The following is a 26,581-nucleotide window of genomic DNA, read 5'->3' on the forward strand; positions in this document are numbered from 1 at the left end:
CAACCTCTGCCCCTCTCCTCCTACCCCTCTATGTTCACATCATCACCTCTATCTCAATTTACTCCTTCCCCTTTCTCTCCATCAGCTCCTAGCCTGTCTCTCAATCCACCTCCTTCTTCCTCTATCTCTGTCTCTCTCCACCTGCCACACTGCCTGTCCATCTCGTGCTGCCCCCTCTCTCTGCTGATTTACTCAACCCCTCTCCCTGCCCATTTCCTTCTCTTTCCTTCCTATGGCCATCTCTTCCTCGGACTTTTTCTGTATATCTCCTACTCCCCCTCTCTCCATCGCATCCACTCCCCTTCCCTGACCATATCCTCCAAACACATTCCCCTGCCCATCTTCTACTCTTCCCTTTCTTTGCTGGGTGGGGGAGTGGCTATGTACGTAAAAAACAATTTTCCATTTGAGTCCATAGACGTATCACAGCACTGCACTGAACAGATATTTCAATGTTGTGCAGGGGCAGTTCAACTTAGTGAAACTAAACCACTAATTTTTGTTATTTATACGTCCCATAACTCTGACTTCAGAACATATCTGCTCAAGCTAGAGAGGGTTCTTGATTCACTTTATAGGAAGTACCGGAATATTATATGTGGTGACTTCAATATTAATTTTGTATATGATGCTGGTAGATCTCCTAAATTCATATTTTCTGATACATTTTTTCCAACTAGGATGCGAGGGAACAGTGACACAGCCATAGACAATATTTTTATTCATTCTTCAATACTAGATGGACACTCTATTAGTGAAAGTGTGAATGGCCTTTCAGACCATGATGCACAAATTTTAACACTAAAGGGTTTTGGTACTCACACAAATGTCACATATAATTACAAACTATGTAGGAAAGTTAATCCAATGGCAATAGAGAGCTTTTTTTAACTCGTCAAGGAACAAGAGTCACATTATGTTTGTAGTGCCGATAACATAGATGACATATATAATGATTTCCTTAACACATGTCTCATGCTCTTTGAGAGCTGTTTTCCATTAGAACGTTCTTAATGGGGTACTGTCAGTAAAAGGCTGACTAGTGGGATATCGATATCATGTAGAACAAAGCGGGAATCACATCAAAATGTTAGATGTAATCACAATCAAGCTACAGTAGCCCATTACAAACAGTATTGTAAGGTGCTTAAAAATGTGATAAGGAAGGCAAATAGAATAGCCAATTCACAGGACAAACTTAAAACCATTTGCTCAGTTCTGAAGGAAGTGCCTGGTCTGCAGCACAAGGTCGATGATATAAAGTCAGTTCGTATTAAAAACATTTCTCTTAGTGATAAATCAGATATATTTACAGTATTTAACAATCATTTTCTGAGCATTGTTGGTGAACTGAATAATAATTTAGTTTCTTCAGTGAATCATATAACTTTCTTGGCAAATGCCTTTCCTAGATTGAAGTCTGAAATACTCTTCTGTGATACACACAAATAGGAGATTGAGCCAATAATTAAATAGCGGAAGACTCTCATTGACATGGTGGAGTGCCTAGCAGAACATTAAAATACTGTGGTGCATATGTTAGCCCTGTACTTAGCCATATTTGTAATTTTTCCTTTAGGAATGGTCAGTTTCCTGAACGATTTAAGTACTCAGTAGCAAAGCCGCTTTATAAAAAGGGAGAAAACGATATTGTAGAAAATTTTAGACCTATTTCTATGCCATCAGTGTTTGCTTAAGTTATTGTAAAGCCTGTGTATATAAAGATAACTGATCATTTTATATCACATAATTTGCTATCAGATTTACATTTCGGCTTTAGAAGTCGTTTAACTACTGAAAATGCTATATTCACTTTTCTCTGTGAGGCACTAGATGGGTTAAACAAAAAGTTTCGAACGATAGGCATATATTTTAATTTGTGCTGATCACAAAATATTGCTCCAGAAATTGGACCAGTACGGAATACGTGGAGTAGCTCACAACTGATTCACCTCTTACTTTAACAACAGACAGCAATGTATCATTACTCACAGTGTTGAGAATGGAGTCTGAGTGGGGCACAGCCAGATGAGGGGAGCCGCAGGAATTAGTGTTGAGGCCACTGCTGTTCCTTATTTATATAAATGATAAGCCCTGTAGTATTACAGATAACTCTAAAATATTTACGTTTGCTGATGACACTAGTTTGGTAGTAATGGATGTTGGGTGCAACATTGGCTCGGTTTCAAATACTGCAATTCATGATATAAGTTCATGGTTTTTAGAAAATAAACTAACACTAAATCACAGTAAAACTCAATTTTTATTGTTTCTAACACAAAATTCGACAAGACCCGACGTTTCAATTTCATAAAATGGCTCTGAGCACTATGCGACTATACTTCTGAGGTCATCAGTCGCCTAGAACTTAGAACTAATTAAACCTAACTAACCTAAGGACATCACACACATCCATGCCCGAGGCAGGAGTCGAACCTGCAACCGTAGCGGTCGCTCGGTTCCAGACTGTAGCGCCCAGAACCGCACGGCCACTCCGGCCGGCCTCAATTTCATAGTATGGGCATATGATTAGTGAAACTGAACAGTTCAGATTTCTAGGTGCTGAGACAGATAGTAAATTTTGGTGGAAAACCCACGTTCAGGATCTTTTTCTAAGACTTAATGCTACCACTTTTACTATTCTAATGGTATCTGAAGTAAGCGATAGTTCAACACGAAAATTAGTCTACTTTGCTTATTTTCATTCGCTTATGCCGTATGGTATCATATTTTGGAGAAACTCTTCCCTTTCTAAAAGTTCATTTTTGCCTAAGAAACGGGCGGTTTGGGCAGTAAGTGGTGGAAGTTCGCGAACCTCTTGTCGAACCCAGTTTTGGGTATTTTGACATTGGCCTCACAATATACAGTGTGGTCCAATATTTTCTGTATTTTAATTTAAAAAACCTACCTGTTACCAACTGTTCGTCTAAAATTGTGAGCCATATGTTTGTGACTATTACAGCACCATCCATCACAAAGCGAAAACAGTGGTCCAACTAAAACATTCATATTTCTTTACGTACTACATGAATATGTAATAAAAAAGGGGGTTCCTATTTTAAAAAAAACGCTGTTGATATCCGTCTGGCCTATGGCAGCGCCATCTAGCGTGCCAACCATAGCGTCATCTGGTTTCCCCCTTGAAACTAGACAAGTTTCGTTCTTTGTAGTTTTTTTCCGTTTGACGCTTATTTCGTGAGATATTTGGCCCGGTCACGATCAATGGACCACCCTGTATATATTCTTTACTGTCGTTTCTCGTTAACAACATAAGCGTATTCCCAAGAATAAGCAGCTTTCACCCAGTTAATACTCGTCAGAAATCCAACCTTTATTTGGATCGGACTTCAAATGGTTCAGATGGCTCTGAGCACTATGGGACTTAACATCTGAGGTCATTAGTTCACTAGAACCTAGAACTACTTAAACCTAACTAACCTAAGGGCATCACACACATCCATGCCCGAGGCAGGCTTTGAACCTGCGACCGTAGCGGTCGCGCGTTTCCAGTCTGAAGCACCTAGAACAGCTCGGCCACACCGGCCGGCAATCGAACTTCCTTAACTCTTGTGCAGAAAGGTGTGCAGTATACTTCTGCGTCCATTTTCAGTAAGCTACCACAAGAATTCAAAAACCTTAGTAGTAGTCCACGCGCTTTCATATCTAAACTGAAGAGTTTCGTCATGGGTCACTCCTATTCTTTTAAGGAGTTTCTTGAAAAATCAAGCTGCTTCTTATGTTATATTGTTGACTGTGTGTACTTAAACTTATGGCTTGACTTTTTTCGGGTTTTTATCTGTTATTAATGTTATGTTGTCCCACGACCTTGGAGATTTGCTCCTACGGAACTTGACGTGCAAATAAATAAGTAAATAAGTCCGTGTCCCCTCACTCCTTTAACAAGGATAGGTCTAGTCCGACATGTCGAAACCCACAACGATACAAATCCGCTGTCAAAATTTTACCTGCTAAGACGCAAGGTATGCAGTTTTTACAAATTGTTGGAGTTACTCGTTTTTTTCGTACGAAAACCAGCTTAGGAAAGTGACTGGTACAGTCCTTCCTGCTTAGCATACGATCAGCTATGACAAGAAAGCATAGTGCCGCGTAGTGCTAATGTCCAGAATGAAATAGCGGATTTGAAGCATGTAAAAAAACAAAAAATGTCACTTATCATTAACGTTTTGAATAAGAGGCAGTTCGTATCGAAAGCTAGAGTTCTGTATGTGTAATTCTTTCAAAGGTGCCTAGCAGAGGAAAATAGATCAAGGCAGTGATTCATGTTGCATTACAGACGACTTCCATCAATCATGTCTTTAATTTATTGAAATGAAATATTTCTCGCACATATATCGTTTTATAACAGTGAAACAGTTCCTTGTTTATTCCCTATAGTCGTCACAATAAAGCAAAGTATTATTTGAAAGAGAAATATAGCTAAACATTTTCCTTAGACCTGGCACACCTGATGAAAGCAAAATTAAAGCCTTAGGCACGTCACAGTAAGTATTACTCTCATTTACACAGAATTCCTGTGGAGTAAGAAATGGTCACGGCCGTTGCCCTCCTTATTGTACTGCATACCCAGCATAACATACTTAAAGCAGTTCGTAAACTGTGCCAGTGGAAACTGATAATGCACAAATGACTAAAATTTAAGAATACTGTCTCCTGGTAAAACTCAAATGGTATAGAGCTGTCAGAAATTATATTTTCTGACAATTTACGTAAAAATATTTTCTGCAGTCGAAAAATTTCTTCATGGAGAGTCACATTGGTTATTACGGGTCGAATCTGAATCATATGGAATTAGTCATATTTTATGAAGCATATTTGGGTTTGTAGTCCGTTTAACATCAATCGTTAAACACAGTGAATCTTAATTCAGTTTTATCTCCATTGTTGGCAATTACGCTACCGTTGAATCAATTGGTAATTATTATGGATATTAAACAAGTTGCAAATTTGACTGAGCAGTAACTGCGGACAGGTTACTTTTCGGATAAATTATCAACGAAAACTGAAATTCGCTTTACAAATTACGTTCGCAATGAGTTGTGTTATCTGGTTACTGATGCACTATCAACCCGCAATGTACAGCCCTATACAGCTCTGGTAGGGGTGTGCATGTCTCCAGTCGCCTGGAAAGCTACGAATTTTGCAATTTTCATTATTTTTTTATCAACTCCTGCAGTGCGCCTTAGCAGCTGAAATACTCAAAACGTATTTCAAAATGGTTCAAATGGCTCTCAGCACTATGGGACTTAACATCTGTCGTCATCAGTCCCCTAGAACTTAGAACTACTTAAACCTAACCAACCTAAGGACATCACACACATCCATGCCCGAGGCAGGATTCGAACCTGCGACCGTAGCAGTCGCGCGGCTCCGGACTGAGCGCCTAGAACCGCTAGACCACCGCGGCCGGCAAAGCGTATTTCTTTCGGTGTATTCTTTCTCTATAAATAAATTCAGGATGTGTTTCGGCGTGTCGGACTGGACCATTCCCTTGTAAGTCCATGACCTCTTCCGCCATCTCACTCCATCTCATCCTCTCCATCTCTCACTCCCACCCCTGTCTCTGTCCATCTCCAGCTCTCCGTTTCTCTGTTCAACACCGCCTCCAGCTATCTGTTCATTTTGTCCTCCCCTCCCACATTCAATTTCCTCCTCCCCTTCTCATTATCCATCTCCACCACTCCCTCTCAATGTCTGTTACTTCCTCACTCCACCCTCTGCCCATCTCCTATTTAGTTTCTCTGTGCATACCCTCCTCTTTCCTCTGACTGACCATCAACTCTTCTTCCCCTCCTCTCTCCATTTCCTGCTCCCTATCTTTCTGTCGAACTCCTCCTCAACCCTCTCTCTGTCCATCTCTAACTCCCATACTGTGCATCTATCACTTCCTCTTTCTATTCCCTGCCCTTCTGCACTTTACCGTTCTATCCACTATCTCCTGCCCCTCTATCCATCTTTTCCTCCCCCCATTATATCCATCTATGACCCTCTAGGTCCATACAGTACTCTCCCTCTCTCTTACCATCTCCTACTCCCCATTCTCTCTGTCCATCTCCTGTTCCCCCTTTCTCTGTCCATCTCCTAGTCCCCACTCTCTCTGTCCCTCTCCTCCTCCCCTTCTGTCCTTCTGTTCCTTCCCCCTCCAGTCATCTACTCTTTTCCCCTCGATGTACACCTCTCACCTCCTACGTCCATGTACTTCCCCTCTCTCCATCTCCTCCTCCCTCTCTCTCCATCCATCTCCTGTTATCCCCTGACTCTTATCCTCTCCTCCTCCCTTCTCTTAGTCACTCTACTTCTCTCATGTCTCTCTATCTCCCATATACCACTCTCAATACATCTCATTTTTCCCGTCTTTCTGTCCATATCCTCCTCCTTCTCTCTCTCAATTTCCTGTTCCCCTTCATGCTGTCAATCTCCTCTTCCCCTTCTCTTTATCTGTCCCCTTCTTTTTTCTTGGTCTAGCGGTTCTAGGCGCTCAGTCCAGAACCGCGTGACTGCTACGGTCGCAGGTTCGAATCCTGCCTCGGGCATGGATGTGTGTGCTGTCCTTAGGTTAGTTAGGTTTAAGTAGTTCTAAGTTCTAGGGGACTGATGACCACAGATGTTAAGTCGTATAGTGCTCAGAGCCATTTGAACCTCTCCTACTGTCCCCTCCAACTGACCATCTCTTGTTCATCCCTTTCCCTCTGTACTTCATCCTCCTTCTCCCTGTTTCCATCTCTTTGTTCTCTGTCTCCTCCTGTCTTCCCTCTCTGATCATCTCCGCCTCTCCCTTCTCTCTGTCCATCTCACTCTCTTCCTTTCTCTGGCCACTTCCTCCTCCACCTCACTCTGTCCATTTTCTCTCACCTCTCCATCTTTTTCTCCCTCTTGTCTCTGTCCATCTCCTCTTTCCATACTCTGTCCATTTGCTGCTCTTCCCTCTCTCCATCTCTTCCATCCCACTTTGTTCATTTCCTCCTCCATCCTCCAGGTCCACCTGCCACCACTTATTCTGTCTATTCCTCCCATTCCCTCTCTCCATCTCGCCCTCCCCCTCTCTCAGTCTAGCTCCTGATACCTCTCTCTCGGTCTGTCTCCTCCTCCTCCTCTCCTTGTTCATCTCCTCCTCCCCCCAGTTCTTATCTCCTCTATCCTCTCTATGTCCATATCCCCCTCTTCCCTTTCTCTGTCCATCTCCTTCCTGCCCTCTGTATCTATTTCCTCCTCTTTGCTTTCTCTGTATATTTCTTCCTCGCCATTTTTCTGTCCATCTCATTTTCTCTTTCTCTCTGTCTCTTACTCCCCCTTTCTTGATCCATCTCTTCCTCCTTCTTTTCTCTGTACATCTTCATTCCCCTCTCTCTTTTTCCACCTCCTCCTTTCTCCTTTCTGTCCATTTTCCTCCCTTCTATCACTCCATCTCCTCTTACTCCCTATCTGTGTCCATCTCCTATTTCACCTCTCTGTTTTCGCATCTCCTCCTCCTCTTTCTCTGTCTATATTATCACCTCCCCCCCCCACCCACAGGAGATTTCTGGTTTTACCCTTACAGTATTTCTTGCATGATAGCAAGTAACATGTGTACCAAGTTTTGTTGAATTCGATCACAGATTTAGGATGAGATTTTTATCTGAGGCTTTGTTCGTATATTCTAATGTCACCTATATTCCACATACGTTTAACAATTTTTCACAAGTATTTTTACACATATTTCACTTGCGTCTGTCGAATTTCGCCCTGCAGTTTCGTTTTCAGGTAGCTCAATGTTTGTGACGTCATATCTCATGAATCACTCGTATGTGTCGTATAATGACATAGTTTTGCGGGTGTAAGTACTGATATATATGGATACTGTCTGCGAAATATATTGTGAATAGAATTATTAGTAAAGACGTAATAAATGAAAACGTCATTCATGATCCAGCAATTTTTCAAGCATCTGTCTATATACGAAGTATTTTTTCCTGAACTACGTGTCATAGAATAACATACACTCCTGGAAATTGAAATAAGAACACCGTGAATTCATTGTCCCAGGAAGGGGAAACTTTATTGACACATTCCTGGGGTCAGATACATCACATGATCACACTGACAGAACCACAGGCACATAGACACAGGCAACAGAGCATGCACAATGTCGGCACTAGTACAGTGTATATCCACCTTTCGCAGCAATGCAGGCTGCTATTCTCCCATGGAGACGATCGTAGAGATGCTGGATGTAGTCCTGTGGAACGGCTTGCCATGCCATTTCCACCTGGCGCCTCAGTTGGACCAGCGTTCGTGTTGGACGTGCAGACCGCGTGAGACGACGCTTCATCCAGTCCCAAACATGCTCAATGGGGGACAGATCCGGAGATGTTGCTGGCCAGGGTAGTTGACTTACACCTTCTAGAGCACGTTGGGTGGCACGGGATACATGCGGACGTGCATTGTCCTGTTGGAACAGCAAGTTCCCTTGCCGGTCTAGGAATGGTAGAACGATGGGTTCGATGACGGTTTGGATGTACCGTGCACTATTCAGTGTCCCCTCGACGATCACCAGTGGTGTACGGCCAGTGTAGGAGATCGCTCCCCACACCATGATGCCGGGTGTTGGCCCTGTGTGCCTCGGTCGTATGCAGTCCTGATTGTGGCGCTCACCTGCACGGCGCCAAACACGCATACGACCATCATTGGCACCAAGGCAGAAGCGACTCTCATCGCTGAAGACGACACGTCTCCATTCGTCCCTCCATTCACGCCTGTCGCGATACCACTGGAGGCGGGCTGCACGATGTTGGGGCGTGAGCGGAAGACGCCCTAACGGTGTGCGGGACCGTAGCCCAGCTTCATGGAGACGGTTGCGAATGGTCCTCGCCGATACCCCAGGAGCAACAGTGTCCCTAATTTGCTGGGAAGTGGCGGTGCGGTCCCCTACGGCACTGCGTAGGATCCTACGGTCTTGGTGTGCATCCGTGCGTCGCTGCGGTCCGGTCCCAGGTCGACGGGCACGTGCACCTTCCGCCGACCACTGGCGACAACATCGATGTACTGTGGAGACCTCACGCCCCACGTGTTGAGCAATTCGGCGGTACGTCCACCCGGCCTCCCGCATGCCCACTATACGCCCTCGCTCAAAGTCCGTCAACTGCACATACGGTTCACGTCCACGCTGTCGCGGCATGCTACCAGTGTTAAAGACTGCGATGGAGCTCCGTATGCCACGGCAAACTGGCTGACACTGACGGCGGCGGTGCACAAATGCTGCGCAGTTAGCGCCATTCGACGGCCAACACCGCGGTTCCTGGTGTGTCCGCTGTGCCGTGCGTGTGATCATTGCTTGTACAGCCCTCTCGCAGTGTCCGGAGCAAGTATGGTGGGTCTGACACACCGGTGTCAATGTGTTCTTTTTTCCATTTCCTGGAGTGTATTTTTACTATTACACTCAATGGTAAATCTGAAAAAAGTGTTGCAAATAAAGTTAGTACAGAAGTAATAAACTGAAAGCTCATGACTGATGCAGCAGTTGTACTGCATGAACAGCGAAAATCTAGCAAGCGATAATCTTTTATCCTTTGTAATCTTTTTTCCTGTCATCATATAGCGGGGGGGGGGGGGAGTGTTAGCGAGAAAAGTACAGTAAAGGTTACAAATGGTGTGTAAATTCTGTTCCAAGTCACTTTGTGGTCTTACTCTCAAATACTCGCTGAATATAGTCAGGTTATTTTCCCGTTGTGAACTATCTTCATTTTTTCACCCCCACCCCTACTGCACTGAGAGGTAGAACTTTCTTACCCCCATAGTGATTCTTCCCAAATAGTAAGTGATACTTGTATCTAGTTTAGTTGAAACAGAACCAGTGCTTTAGGAGCTGATGATCCACTTTTGTAATAAACATAGATATCTGTAATATACATAAAGTCCTGTCCATTACCTTGAATCTGTTCCGAACAAAGGAGGCAAGCATCTCGTGTAGTTTTACTTTTCTCCTGTTGACCGACTGCCAAAACCTTACAATATCAAATAGTTACAGTCATTCCTGGACGTCTTGCCTTCAAAGTAGCGGTGAGTTCACACACTCTCTGTAATGCAGTAAAATGGTTGGCATAACAAGCAGGCCCTGAATTGGCATCAAGACTTAACCATTGCTAAGCTTTTCGAACAAAGCTGTCGATAGAAATTGGTTCATATTTCTGTGAAGATGCGAATGGCATGTTTGTATTTAAATGTGTTTAGTAATGTCGATTGACGTTTCTAAGCGCTTTCGTATTTTTAGTGCATCTGCATTGTTAGAGCTGACTTTCTAGTGCAGTTTCACTGGACTATTTCTGTGACCTGAATCAGTATGAATTTTGCAACTGCTTAATATAGCACTTAAATAGATAGTACAGTCACAACCGCGGAATGGATCACACAAGAGATAATCATCAGCAGCAGCAGTTTCTGCTTCTACACGGGATTCAGTTTCGTATTTGTGCTTTCGTGCCTGTGTAATTACCTTTATTTACTAGTATCAATTAAATTTGCAAAGCATTCACATATTTTTCGAGCCATTGTGTGTTGTAAGTTGACTTTGCAGCTAAACGATAACTACAAATTGCCTACCAATACTTAGATTGCATCTAGTAACTTCTTAGAAATGTTTTATATTCCTTGTTGTATAGACGAACATAGATAAAACGTTGCTAGGGACTACACCTGACAGGTACTGATGCAGGAGGAATTGGTCATTGTCCGGACACACTTTGGAACTGCGTTATAGGCTGTTGGTACTTTTAGCATAACCTGGGATCCCTTATGTCACAGCGTTTTCCTACGCGCTCGTTCTGGCCGGTCGGCAACCACACGACGGTGAATGATGAACAGTGACAGGCTCGCTAATTTCTGGTCGTAAAGCGACAATGAGTACTGGCTGCATGGCTGTGCCATTACGCCTTTGAAACAGGTTCAGATACTCCCCACTGATAAAAGTGCATCTGAGCCAGTAAGGGACGTCTCGTCCACTGGGACTGCGGCCTATCTTCCTGAAAGCCCCGGGCAAGTGCAGAGAGTGGGTTTGCCGGTCTGTGGGAGCTATAATGTTAGGCTGACGGTGGACTACTAAGGAATATAGTGGGCAGATGCGTAAGACAAGGCCAATACCACTCTGTTTTCTTGCTTGGGGGTCTCGTCCGAGATGTGGAGGAGGTTCTGCTGCTGTCGATTAAGAGTACTGGGTGCATCTGGCTGCAAATTACGGATTATGTCGGCAGGAGTGATGCCTGCCGTCCATTTGCAGAAACCATCCTCGCTCAAATGGTTCAAATGGCTCTGAGCTCTATGGGACTTAAAATCAGCGCCCTAGAACTTAGAACTACTTAAACCTAACTAACCTAAGAACATCACACACATCCATGCCCGAGGCAGGATTCCAACCTGCGACCGTAGCAGTCGCGCGGTTCTGGGCTGAAGCGCCTAGAACCGCTCGGCCACAGTGGCCAGCCCATCCTCCCTGCTGGCTGCTTTGGTGGAAATAGCTAGCCGCAGGTGCGAGGTGGAAGCAGAGCTAGCATTTTGCAGCATCTTTCCCATAACCGATCGCTGTTCTCTGGTTTGGAGGCGAGTGGAAGGCTCAGATGATTCTGTGACGGTCACACATACTGATTTGTCGACCTCTGATGTCGAGAGGAGAACTGTGGGATTCCCCCCCTCCCCCCACCAATATGTCAGGCGTCCACTAAATGTAGGAATCAGATACTAGCATAGAAGATTATGTATGGTAAGGTGCATGTGGAACTTTCACATAGGGAAATCTCTCATCAGATTTCGGTCAGAAAAGAATATAGTTCCCATTAATGAAACTGAGTAGCGTTCGTCATGACAGATTGGAGGAAGAAAATGTTAATTTTGTATTAGTGGACTCCATGTGTTAGCATGGAAAGGTCCCTCAACTAGTCGGGCACATAAACGGTAATAACACCCACGTAGTGCTATGGGTAGAAAGCTGGTTGAAGGTAGATGTTAACAGCAATGAAATTCTTATTATGTCATAAATAGCTTAGCGCCCACTGCCTCGTCGCATACTGTATGGCCTGCAGAAATTTTTTTGTTTTTGTTTTTATTTAACGGAATTTTTATCATGTTCACAAATTGCAACACCTTATAGGCTTTTCACGTTAATTCAGACCATATAAACATACTTTTTCCGAATGTGCTTCTGACCAAAAAGCGATTCTGGTAACTTGGATCTAAAGTTCGTAGTAATCATGCCTTTTGCGATCTTGCGGAGATATTTTCATAGCTAATTTCATAGTCTAGCAAATATTTCTTGATATCTAACCGAGAAGTGAAATAACAATTGTCATAAATGTAGCTTTAAATTTTTTTAATGTAACGAAATATTTTCTTAAAAATTTTCATCTACACTCCTGGAAATTGAAATAAGAACACCGTGAATTCATTGTCCCAGGAAGGGGAAACTTTATTGACACATTCCTGGGGTCAGATACATCACATGATCACACTGACAGAACCACAGGCACATAGACACAGGCAACAGAGCATGCACAATGTCGGCGCTAGTACAGTGTATATCCACCTTTCGCAGCAATGCAGGCTGCTATTCTCCCATGGAGACGATCGTAGAGATGCTGGATGTAGTCCTGTGGAACGGCTTGCCATGCCATTTCCACCTGGCGCCTCAGTTGGACCAGCGTTCGTGTTGGACGTGCAGACCGCGTGAGACGACGCTTCATCCAGTCCCAAACATGCTCAATGGGGGACAGATCCGGAGATGTTGCTGGCCAGGGTAGTTGACTTACACCTTCTAGAGCACGTTGGGTGGCACGGGATACATGCGGACGTGCATTGTCCTGTTGGAACAGCAAGTTCCCTTGCCGGTCTAGGAATGGTAGAACGATGGGTTCGATGACGGTTTGGATGTACCGTGCACTATTCAGTGTCCCCTCGACGATCACCAGTGGTGTACGGCCAGTGTAGGAGATCGCTCCACACACCATGATGCCGGGTGTTGGCCCTGTGTGCCTCGGTCGTATGCAGTCCTGATTGTGGCGCTCACCTGCACGGCGCCAAACACGCATACGACCATCATTGGCACCAAGGCAGAAGCGACTCTCATCGCTGAAGACGACACGTCTCCATTCGTCCCTCCATTCACGCCTGTCGCGATACCACTGGAGGCGGGCTGCACGATGTTGGGGCGTGAGCGGAAGACGCCCTAACGGTGTGCGGGACTGTAGCCCAGCTTCATGGAGACGGTTGCGAATGGTCCTCGCCGATACCCCAGGAGCAACAGTGTCCCTAATTTGCTGGGAAGTGGCGGTGCGGTCCCCTACGGCACTGCGTAGGATCCTACGGTCTTGGTGTGCATCCGTGCGTCGCTGCGGTCCGGTCCCAGGTCGACGGGCACGTGCACCTTTCGCCGACCACTGGCGACAACATCGATGTACTGTGGAGACCTCACGCCCCACGTGTTGAGCAATTCGGCGGTACGTCCACCCGGCCTCCCGCATGCCCACTATACGCCCTCGCTCAAAGTCCGTCAACTGCACATACGGTTCACGTCCACGCTGTCGCGGCATGCTACCAGTGTTAAAGACTGCGATGGAGCTCCGTATGCCACGGCAAACTGGCTGACACTGACGGCGACGGTGCACAAATGCTGCGCAGTTAGCGCCATTCGACGGCCAACACCGCGGTTCCTGGTGTGTCCGCTGTGCCGTGCGTGTGATCATTGCTTGTACAGCCCTCTCGCAGTGTCCGGAGCAAGTATGGTGGGTCTGACACACCGGTGTCAATGTGTTCTTTTTTCCATTTCCAGGAGTGTATTATTGCACTTACTTACGGGTTGAATTTCTAAAAACAGTGAGAAGTCAAATACCAGTTCTCATAGATGTAGCCTTAAAAATCCTTTAATATCTCGTTAGTAATTATTTGTTTTCATAAAAGGTTTCACTCACTATTTTACCCCCTGAGTGGTGGAATTTCCAAAAATGCTGAAACACATAATTTTTTAAATTTCTGACTGAGAAACCAAATACAAGTTTTCGTAGTTCTTGCTTCAAAATTACCTTAATAACGACATACTTTCAAAAAGCTCCTATCCCCTATTTCACTCTCTTAGGAGGGTAATTTCGGACAATCGCTTCTTAAAACGTTACCTACAGTGCAAGATACACACCATCTCCAAACTTCGGGTTTCTATCCTTAACAGTAGGGGCTGAACGATGATGGGTCACTGAATCAGTCTGACCCTTTTTTAACACCCTTATGGGTTGAATTTCCAAAAGCAGCGACATGTGTATGTTTTATTTCTAACAGTGGAGCCACATACAAATTCTCATAGATTTAGCTTCAATAATGCTTCCACAGTCTCTAACATGTGTGAGACTGGTTCTGATCTATCTTCGTACCACAGTCGCGCAAGGACGCTCTGTGAGTGTTTTAGGAATATTGTGTTCAACCTACGGTCTGTAAGGTAGGAGGATATCATCTCACGTATGCAGAGTTCCACTACACTCCCTGTAAAGGAAACGCTATCGCTAACAGAAATTAGTGTACGGGTTCAGGTGTAAGAATATGTTAGCAAAAATGAAAATCTTATATTCTCATTATTCAGGGTTTTATTTTCACTAGGTATGACTTCATAATTATAATAAGTACAGGATGGTAAATTATTAATATTGGGTGTTCACAAATGTGAAGTGAAATTCCTAACTATTCCTATTAATAGTAAGATGGTTGATGACCATGTCTAGGGATCGATGAAATACAAACAAATTACATACAACTGGTGCCAGAGATACTTTAAAAAATGCACGGGAATTCAATGTGTGTAATTTTTTGACACCTTACTCGTTGACTTGGGCGCTCTCTCGTCAAATCGAACGTTTATTGTGCTTTGGTGGCCTTACCTCCACGTCTTCTTTCGGTCTTTCCTGCCTTTGTTTGACTTTCCGATACGGGTTTCGTTGCTGGAAATTTGTCCGCCTGTTTGTCCTCCAATACCCGTTGCGATTGCCGTTTTTCCCCTGTAGCAGTTATTGCCATTCCAGAGTGGATAACCACTCCCGTTTCTTGTTCCGTATACATACCCATTGCCCTGTTGGAATCGATTGTCATATCTCGGCGCGAAGTTATGCCGCCGTTCGTAATAGCTGACATTCCTTCATGAGGTCTCTGGCGCATTTCGCGGTCTTTCATTCACGTCTTCAGCGGGTTTCGCTTTTTTCTTGTCTCACCTTCCGAGAACATGAATTCTAATTCTCTCGAAATTCCTCTGAAAGCTTCCATGTCATTGGCTCCTTACCTGCCAATGACTGTTGGTATTTTAGTGACAGCTTCATGGTACACAATTTAATCAATTCTCCATCGCTGTATGGCACATCCAGTCATTAGTTTATCTTAGCCATTGCTTCGAAAAATTTTACAGGGCTCTTCTCTCCAGAATTCTCGAAGTATGGATTTTGTAGCAGTTCATACTTGACGCTATTTTGCGCTTCGCTCGACCGACAGCGTGAGAGACACTTATCTCTGAAATCTTAATAAGATAGAGATGTAGCTGCTACGTTTTGCATCGTTTCTACTACTGTTCCAGATATGTCGGCACATATAAAATCTAGTTTGTGTGCTAATGTCCAAATTTCTGGTAGTCCTACTTTGAATTAATCAATGCTGGTTCATGGATGCAGTGAGTTTCCTACACGGAAACGCTGAAACTTCCTGGCAGTGAGGAAATGATAGTTGTCGTACCTCGTCATGGTACCGTACGAAATTCGAGAGTCTTCGTCACTTCTATTCCCGATCATTTCACGTGTCAATCTTTCAGGTTGTGGTCAATCCATTGGATATTACCCACTGCAACTTTCGCCTAGTCTTGCATGATATCGTTGTAATGGAACGCAAATACTTTCTTCCATCGGCTCTGCCCGATTGTTGGTATGCTTTACGCTATAACCTTCGCGCCCTTGCATTTTCCTGTTACGTATTGGCTCAGTATCTTGTCTGGCTGATCTTGCCGCTTCATCATGTGGTCCGAATTGTTCCGAAAACTATGCTTGTGGTACCCGATGTCTTTGTGGTGCCGTCTGCTCTTCGTTAAGTTTCGAAACGAGCCTGTGGCATCGCAGGTTGTCGGCTATCGCGTAACTTCTTCTCCGCCTGTGACTGGAGTTTTATTTGAGTGAAATCTTTTTCCATTCCTTGTGAAACTTCTTGCCTTTCCGGTGGCGTCATTGACTCGGAAGTTGTTACGGATTCAGAACTTGTATGATCTTGATCACTTCACTCTTTTATAGTTCACAACAATTCTTCTCTGAGTTTTTAATTGATTCTTAGTTTTCGCTTCTATTCTCACGATCCGAGTACCATACCTCTTGAGAACAGCTTTCGTGATGCGTTTTTGCAACACACTATCTTCAACTATTTGTCGTGCAGTGACCGCTGCTTGGCGTGTAATTGCATTAACCTGGTTGGTTACCTTTGCAATTTCACAGTGAGTATAATCACGTAATGTTTTGTTGTCATCACATAATGTTTTGATTTCGGTCTGTGTATCGTCACGCAATGTTTTCACGTCCACTTGGACCTTGCTAAAATCTATTCTTAATTTCCTGTGACCTATTATTAAAGTTTTGATTACCTTTCTGGATTCTTTTGCCTCTTCCTCTGTGTCACCTAACTTTTGTTTGATCTCAAGTTGTCTTGCCGTTCCCGCACTTTGCTCACGTATCTGTTGGAGCAATTGTTTCGTCTATTGTTTTATCTCTCTGTTTTGTATTGTTGTGGTGTGCGTTATTTGCTGGAGAATTTCTAACAAATTAACGGTCGTACTACCTCTTCTTCCAACGCTCTTCCTTCTGCGTTCACATTCTCGTGTCTGTCCGCAACTGACAACAGTGCACCATACAGTGATACATTTCGAATTGTATTGCCTGTACTCAGTTGTGAGGGAGGTCTTGTTACATGCACTATGGGCTAGACCTATTCAAGATATTCCCCATCTCCCTGCACCTCTGCATTATGTTGTTCGCTACTTTCGGCGGCTTCTTTTGTGGTATTTAACTCCTGCTGCACCCCCTGTTCTATTTCTCCCGGCATTGTTTCGTCTGTTGTTCTGTCCTCTCGTTCCCGTACATTATCTTGCTGGGTGTCAATCTCAATTCGGTCAAGGCTTAGATCTGCCACTGCTAATCTCGCTACTGCCTGTCTTTGCAATTTTAACTGACCAGCCATACTTCGCGTAATTATGCGATCATGCGACCTTACTCGCTACATAAAATTAGTACCTTCACACTTTCTCTACTGTTACTAGTTCGCTCGACTGTAGACCTTCACTTACCATCTGGGACTGAATCAACTTAACAACGCTGTCAGCCACATGTGCGCATGCAGAAAAAAAAAAAAAAAAAAAAAAAAAAAAAAAAAAAAATCCTTGAAGTTTTCAATGGCGTTACAACTATAATATGGGGATACTGCGTACATCTCTCAGTGCATTGCATGTCTCTGTCTCTCTACTGACATGTCAGTATCGACTACCATTTACCATTGGTTGATACAACATAAAAATTTAATACAAGAATTTTTAAGAGTATAATTTTCTCACCTACTAATTATGTATGGTCGACCACCTTACCATGGTATTTTACCATCCTTGCAGGGTCGCCATTATCTAACATGTGTGACGCTGGTTCTGATCTTCCAATATTTGTACCACAGTTGCGCAAGGACGCTCTGTGAGTGTTTTAGAAATTTGGTGTTGACCCTAAAACCTGCAAGGTAGGAAGATAACATCCCATGCACGCAGAGCTCAGGAGAATGCAACAATATGGACAGTAATGTAATCAAACAATCATCTCCATGTCAGTATCACTACACTCCCTGTAAAGGAAACATTATCACTAACAGAAATAAGTATATGAGTTCAGGCGTAACTACATGTCAGCAAAAAATGAAAATCCCACATTTTCGTTAGTTAGGCTCATATTTTCTCTAAGTATGACTTCATAATTATAGTGTGTACAGGATGGTAAATTATTAATATTGTGTGTTCCCAACTGTGAAGTGAAATTCCTAACTATTCTAAGATTCTTTAATAGTAAGATGGTAGGTGACCATGTCTGGGGATCGATAAAATACAAAAGAAATTAAATACAATTGGGGACAGACATATCAAAAAAATGTGGAATTAAAATAACCAATTAATGGATGAGGTCGGTAAAGAGCATTCAGAAAGAAGAACACAATAAGAACATTTTAATAACTTCATGGTCAGAGCGCTCTACAGTGGCTGATCAGTTCTTTTTGTTAAATCGGATATCTCGCGTTTGTTCTTCGTTTAAGCCCTACAATTATAAAGATGTTTAAGCACAGGTCATGGATGAATGTACGAAAAAATAGGAGAGATGGGGACGACCGCTGTTCTGAGTATCAATTAAATATCACTTGCTGGCGTAGCGCTAGCACGTGGGACGGCGGCAGAGAATTTATTATAAATCTCTCTCGACTGTTAAACACCAGTCTAATACAATTCCTATGTCTTTGGTGAAGCCAAAACTCCAAGTTGTTCCCTAGCTAAGTTAACTGGCATGTTACACGCTATTTGGCTGACATAGCACATACGTCGTTGCCCTCAAATCGCTAGCAAGCACTAACCTGTCAATGCTCGGTGAGATTATCCATACTTTGCAGTTTAACTTCCTACGAGCTAAGATAACCCTGTGATCACATGTTCGCATAATGACTCTCGCAATCGTCTCAGCGCGGCGCGAGTTGCCTGGTTCAAACACTCAACAATTTGCTGCAAGAGAAAGAGCGTATTTTTCTCTCTACATTTTTCTATATCAAAGCTGGTGGTCACACGTTTTCCATCTGACCAATCAGAGCGTTTGTACTTCTTATAACTCTACCCCCAAGAGTTTTTGTAGCCTATGACGGGCGTCGTTTCTTTCATAGGGCAGAGCTTAATACCTGCTATGTAGTACTGAGATAAACAGCTTTTACTTTCATGCGAGTTTTAGCACAGGTGGCTACAGTGAGTCACCAGTGTTCTGAGTTGGGTTTCTCCGGATGTTTGTCTGTCATCTTCAGTTGTAGAATGGCTGTAGAATGGCTATCCAAAGGTTCATCGTTAAAAACAGGGACAAGGGGGGATTTTGCTGCCAGCAGTCTGTGCAGTGGCTCTGGCGTCTCATTGTGTCTGCTATATGTCCCACTGTGAAGGTTTCAGCCTGCATGAGACGGGTGCTGCCGTCGTAAAATTCTCCGTCCCTCAGAACTGCATCTCGTAGCTTGGGCCAGGAAAATGACTTGCGTGCAGTTCGTAGTGTGAGTGTTAGTGGTTTATATTCACGAAATGCTGGCTTGTTTAATCGGTTTGTCTATCAACAATTCGTACATTTTCACATAACTATGTCGTGTTACATACCGATTTAACCAGAATTGTTTCAGGAATTCAATGTAAGGTGTATTATTTGTTTGACAACTTACAAGTGAAATATTTCCATAAAAACTTTCATCCCCTGTTTCACTGCCTTATAAATAAGCCAGTATTCTTGTACAAGTTTGTTCACATTAAATAACTACAGACAGTTTTTACATAATGTTTAAACTATGATTTTGGCCTGCTTGACAAAAGTGTCTTCTGGTTCTATGTTCATCTGTGGTGTCCGCTAACACATGCGACTGACCACTTTTAATTCTGCACACTTTTTAGTAGTACTTGCAGTCAACATTTAAATAAAGTCACTGGCAAAATAGTAAACTGTTCGTTAAATAAATACACATGTTAGACAAAATGCGAGGTATTCATGCTACATTCATTTACTGTGTAATTGTGGTGGATACAATGTTCTAACAATAATTTTCATAATGAAACAATTATAAAAGATGTCGTAACTCAGTAAATAAAATAAATGCAGCTACATATCTTTCAGGGATAATAGCTACAGTGTAATGCTATCATCTGCGATATCGTTTGTTGAAATTGTTCAAATGTTCAAATGTCTCTAAGCACTATCAGTCCCCTAGACTTAGAACTACTTAAACCTAAGTAACCTAAGGACATCACACACATCCATGCCCGAGGCAGGATTCGAACCTGTGACCGTAGCAGCAGCGCAGTTCCCGACTGAAGCGCCTGGAACCACTCGGCCACAGCGGCCGGCTGTTGAAATCGTATGAAGTGATTAAAAGCTTTTAGCTAGAGGTTCATTCACTGTGAAACATTAACTTCTGGAGTTTTAAAGATACTGAAATATTGTTGTGACACCAGATGTGCCTCATTTTTCTAATATCGCCGATATATTGAGATTTCTATTTAATACTTGACTGTAAATTATTATATACTCTGAGAGAGCTGTAAATTGCCATATTTCAACTTGTCTCACTGTCAGTGTCCGCCATTGCAGATCGTTCCATATTCTGCTAAGCGAGCGTCATTGAGCAGCTATTTGTGGGATTTACTCACATCCGGTTTTCGCCTTATGTTGGCCGGGGGGCAGCCACTATGCTCCGCACTGAACCCTGGGCCTGCTATTATTCAGCCGTACATCAAAAACACCTTGCCTTGTAACAATTCTGTGTGGTCCATTAGCTTGCCTAAATACACATAATGTTACACACCTCCACTAATGTGTCACATTACCTCATTAACTTGTTACATTAAGTAGCACCAAATTTGACATGCATAACATAATAAATACATGAAAAACATAATAAATAGAATACCCTAGGCGCATGTCAGAACAATAGGGTAACTATCTTTCTGGTGGTGTATGAAACACCATGTACATCTTAGGATATGTCATATTACCATCTTAAATTTTCTAAATATAACAAAGATTGTGAAATTATGGCATATTAACTAAACTTCTAAATAAAAACTGAATTCTTATGTAACTTTCGAGTCAGCTCGATCTTTTAAACGTTTTTAGCACTATTCCTCTCATTTGATAGGACCTTTTTGATTTGACCACATTGTAGCACTTTACCATCACCAATACAACACATGATCAGTACTCTGGCGTTAGAGCATAGATGGTTCATAAACAAATAAGCCAGTATTCTTGCACAATTGTGCTCACATTAAATGACTACAGATTGTCCTTACATATTGTTTAAACATTCATTTAGGTTGCTTGACAAAGGCATCTTTTGGTTCTGTGTTCAGTTGTGGTGTGCGCTAACGCATGTGACTGACCACTTTTAAATTAGTACAGTTTTTAATAGCAATTGCAATCAACATTTAAATAAAGTAAATATTTGACTATAGATTATGGAACAGCTGTGAGACGCCGTCTTTCAGATTGTCTCCGAGTCCGCCATTGTTGGTCATTCCACATTATGCTAAGAGAGCGACCATTGTCCAGCTCCTTCTTCTGGGATTTGCTCTCTCTCCGGCCTTTGTCGTGGGCTGACTTGAAGAGGCCGCTGCTGTCTACCTGAGCCCCGGGCCCGCTAGCATTCAACTGTACATCAGATACACCTTACCTCGTAGCAGTTCTGGGACACTGATTAGCCAAACTAAATACAAGTAACTTTGCTATGTGATCACCAAACTTCAGTGGAAAACAATACTAGAGAGGCGATGTGCACCACAGTGTGATTAACTGTTACAATTCCGAATACGTACATACCTAGAGGAGTTAACCGATAAATTGCTACCTCTTATGTACCTCGCGAGAAATTCGTGAAAAGAAATGAGAGAGATTCGAGCTCGTATGGACGCTTTCTAACAATTACACTTCCCGCCGACTATTCGCTGTCCGCAGCTCGTGGTCGTGCGGTAGCGTTCTCGCTTCCCGCGCCCGGGTTCCCGGGTTCGATTCCCGGCGGGGTCAGGGATTTTCTCTGCCTCGTGATGACTGGGTGTTGTGTGATGTCCTTAGGTTAGTTAGGTTTAAGTAGTTCTAATTTCTAGGGGACTGATGACCATAGATGTTAAGTCCCATAGTGCTCAGAGCCATTTGAACCATATTTTTTGACTATTCGCTCCTGGAACACATCTCTGCATCGACCCGTCATATAGCGCAGACTGCATGCAGGTCGTTGGCATATACTCACCATTTCACTGCCATGACTGACGTCAGTGGTGGGCGACCATACGACTGCCTGCTGGTATCAGTTCTGGAAGTGGAAGTAACAGTACACTTCACCACACACTGGTAAGTGGCTTGTGGAGTGTAGACGTAGATGTTGCTAGCTAAGGGAGAGACAACACAGTGTAGAGGTATGCAGCCAACTAGCCACTCAATATATGCAAACCGCACCACCAAAACATCAATAATAACTGAAAGTTTCATTTGTTTTTAACACTGTTAAATCAAATCTTAAATGAAATTGGATACAAAATCGACATGCCAAATGCCAATACTAAATCTTGATTTGACTTTATTTCTAAAACGAAATGAATCACCCCTAGAAAAATTTAATAAAAATTTTAATAATTATACAAACAACGCTATGATCCCTTAGCAAAGGCTGATGGAGCTTCAACTTAGCCCACTGGGTATAAGACAGTAGATAAAGAAAGAGCTATTGGCAAGGGTTACCTCCCAACGCAAGTGGAAAAGTTACAGGAAAAACTACGAGAGATTCACGGGGAAAATAACTGAGCAGGTAAACGTAACCTACAACAATGACAATCGCAACAAACTTGAATAGATTTCCGCAGATCATGACTGAAGAATATGCAGCTCGTGATCATCCTTAAACCGGTAAAGAAATTTAACGGAACCTAACGGACGGAGAGAGGAGAAATGGGAGGTACTACATCTTCAACAGATTTAACGCAGTTACGTGGAAAGGCGTGGTCACTACTGCGACAACTTTGTAATGCGTCAATCAGCTTCCAAAGACAGCCTACCAAATGGCATTTCACACCAAATGGTGTGTTGAGGAAATCCCCATACATCGAGGCCTCGAAGTAAAATAATTGAAAGAGTTAGAGGAAATTGTTGGTATTCGCCAACATTAGAACACCAGACAAAATGTAAGTCCCATTCATGGGAGATAACGTAAATACCGTGCAACACCGCCCCTAGCCTTGATAATCGCCTCGATTCGGAGAGGAAGAGGGTCCACAAGTTTCTTTAGGTGTGTCATATGTCACTGACGCTACTCATTTATGATTATATGACATAAAGTTAGAAAGGTGCGCAAATGTTAATTGCTACGTTCCACAAGCTGTTCCAAGCAGTCTCACACTTTTTTAATTGGATGAAAATGATTTGACTTAGTAGTAGGGTGTATAAGTGTTCACCAGACCACGAATGTAAGGGTGCAGCGCTGTGAACATGCCTGTTGTCAGCTTGAAAGAAGTTTTGCCTGGTGATCTAGCGGTAAAGCTCTTCATTCGAAACCGCGAGGTTGCTGGATCGAGTCCCAGTCGGATTACGTATTTTCCAGTTTAGTCTCAAACTAACCCTCACCTCTCAACGATGTGAGGAGGTCCCCTTTCCGCGGTCGTATAAGTGGGATGGTTAGGGACAAGCATTTCGCAAAAGTGGCGTCCAATTGAAAGACCTGCACCTGGTCATTGAGCCAAACGGAATTATTATTATACCTTGAAAGACGGGATTGTCCACAGGATACTCATCATGAAGATGAGTAAGGAAGGGATACATTTGGTTATGTTGAAATAAACACCATGATTCATGTTCAAATTAACCTGAATAAGTTGGTCCATCTTCTGGCACGAAAAACGCTCACAATATGTTCCACAATCACCTAAAGTCCGTATGACACCCTGTACATGCTATGGGTTAAAGTACTCATAGGGCTTCGCTGCACCAAACGCCTTGCATCAGCCGACCGGTGTGGCCGTGCGATTCTAGGCGCTTCAGTCCGGAACCGCGTGACCGCTACGGTCGCAGGTTCGAATCTTGCCTCGGGCATGGATGTGTGTGATGTCCTTAGGTTAGTTAGGTTTAAGTAGTTCAACGTTCTAGGGGACGGATGACCACAGATGTTAAGTCCCATAGTGCTCAGAGCCATTTCAACCATTTGAACCTTGCATCATTTGAAAAGAGAAAAGAATTGCATCTCGTCGGACCATACAACAAACTTCCAGTTATCCACTATTATGTCGTGTTGTTCCGTCCATTGAAGACGTAAAGCTTTAGGTGACATGAGCAATAGCCTTTGCGAGACACCCATCACCAAAGGTCGTTTGCATGGAGCGCCTGCCGCAATGATCGCTCAGAGACTGGTGGAGAAGAACGTGCATTCAGTGACAGCGAAAGGTGTCTGTTTATTTTGCCCTCCTTCATTCTGATTACGTATTTTTACATATCTGTTCCGTAGGAATTCTTTGGTACATTTTCCAACCGTTCGCTGCTCAATTTCGATATCCCTCTGCTACCTGGGAAGTATTTAGGCTTCACCGGAGCTCTCTGGAGTGAGCATCGGAACCAATGAATGCCTTCAGCGTGGGGGTGTGTCGCGAGCACCTTCTATTTGTAGGAAGGAAACGGGGATAGTTACAGGGTGGTAGTTGTAGCTACAAGCTCACTGTAAGTTGGATCGGTAATGCTAAGGTTACAAGATAGGCTCTTCTGCAAATTTAAAAATTAGTGTATGCAGTGAAAATGAAGACATCTGTTGGAAGCAAACATCACAGTTCTTTTTACACACCATAGAAAACGTTGTGCTATTATGATATGGGCTTACAAGGATCGAATAATTTACACTGAAGATGCGCACACAGTGACCTAAATCTATCTGTAAGATAAAGGATTTCAATATTTACGACCGATGCTGCCATTTGTCCAAAATGTACTGAAGCGCCAAAGGTCAATGCACATTCAAATACAGACGTATGTAAACAGACAGAATACGGCGCTGCGATCGGCAACGCCTATGTAAGACAAGTGTCTGGCGCAATTGTTAGATCGGTTACTGCTGCTACAACAGAATGTTATCAAGATTTATGAGAGTCTAAACGTGGTGTTATACTCAGCGCACGAGCGATGGAACACACTATCGCCGAGGTAGGGATGTAGTGGAGATTTTCCCGTACGACCATTTCACGAGTGTACCGTGAATATCAGGAATCCGGTAAAACATCAAATCTCCGACATCGCTGCGACCGGAAAAAGATTCTGCAAGAACGGGATCAACGACGAATGAAGAGAATCGTTCAACGTGATAGAAGTACAATCCTTCCGCAAGTTGCTGCAGGTTACAATGCTTGGCCATCAACAACTCAGCATGCGATCCATTCAACGAAACCTCACCGATATGGGCTTTCGGAGCCGAAGGCCCACTCGTGTGCACTTGTTGATTGCACGACACAAAGCTTTACGCCTCGCGTGGACCCTTCAGTACCGTACTGGACTGTTGATGACTGAAAACATGTTGCCTGGTCGGACGAGTCTCGTTTCAAATTGTATCGAGCGGATGGACGTGTACGGGTATGGAGACAACCTCATGAATCCATGGACCCTGCATGTCATCAGGGGACAGTTCAAGCTAGTGGAGGTTCGGTAATGGTGTGAGCGTGTGCAATTAGAGTGTTACGGCCTCCTGGTGCACCTAGATAAGACTCTGACAGGTGACACGTACATAAGCATTCCTTCTGATCACCTGTAGCCATTCATGTCTATTGTGCATTCCGACGGACTGGGCAATCCCAGCAGAACAAAAGTTCGCAAAAAAACAAAACAAAAAACAAAAAGGTTCAAATGGCTCTGAGCACTATTGGACTTAATATCTTAGGTCATCAGTCCCCTAGAACTTAGAACTACTTAAACCTAACTAACCTAAAGACATCACACACATCCATGCCCCGAGGTAGGATTCGATCCTGCGACCGTAGCAGTCGCACGGTTCCACGCTGCCGGCCGTGGTGGCCGTGCGGTTCTGGCGCTGTAGTCCGGAACCGCGGGACTGCTACGGTCGCAGGTTCGAATCCTGCCTCGGGCATGGGTGTGTGTGATGTTCTTAGGTTAGTTATGTTTAAGTAGTTCTAAGTTCTAGGGGACTTATGACCTACGATGTTGAGTCCCATAGTGCTCAGAGCCATTTGAACCATTTGGTTCCACGCTGAAGTGCCTAGAACCGCTCGGCCACACCGGCCGGCAAAAGCTTTCAACCTGCTGTTCAGAAGAGATCTCTACCCCCTCGTACTCTTACGGATTTATGGACAACCCTGCATGATTCATGGTGTCATTTCCCTCCAGCATTACTTCAGACATTAGTCGAGTACATGCCACGTCGTGCTGCGGCACTTCTACGTGCTCGCGATGGCCCTACACGATATTAGGCAGGTGTAGCAGTTTCTTTGGCTCTTCAGTGTGTATTGACGATAATACAGTCGTGGTGGACACGGTTCCCAATGGAATTAGAAATCAAGTAGTTGTAAATTCTCAGTCACTTGGAAGCAGTTGTACTGAGGCAGTCACCGTGCTGTTGTCACATGAGCTCAGTCCTAAGTGTAGTGCAGTGCCTGTTTTTATTTAGTATGCGTTGAGCAGCTTTTTGGTTGAACTGTGTGTTATTGTCAGTTGGTACGAGCAGGCAGTGCTGAGCCGGAAGAGGCCGGTTGGAAGTCATTTCATCAGACAAGCTGTGGTCTGATAATTCGGCTGCCACTCTG

The sequence above is a fragment of the Schistocerca nitens genome, chromosome 3 (genome assembly GCF_023898315.1).
Source record: "Schistocerca nitens isolate TAMUIC-IGC-003100 chromosome 3, iqSchNite1.1, whole genome shotgun sequence".
NCBI classification, from domain to species: domain Eukaryota; kingdom Metazoa; phylum Arthropoda; class Insecta; order Orthoptera; family Acrididae; genus Schistocerca; species Schistocerca nitens.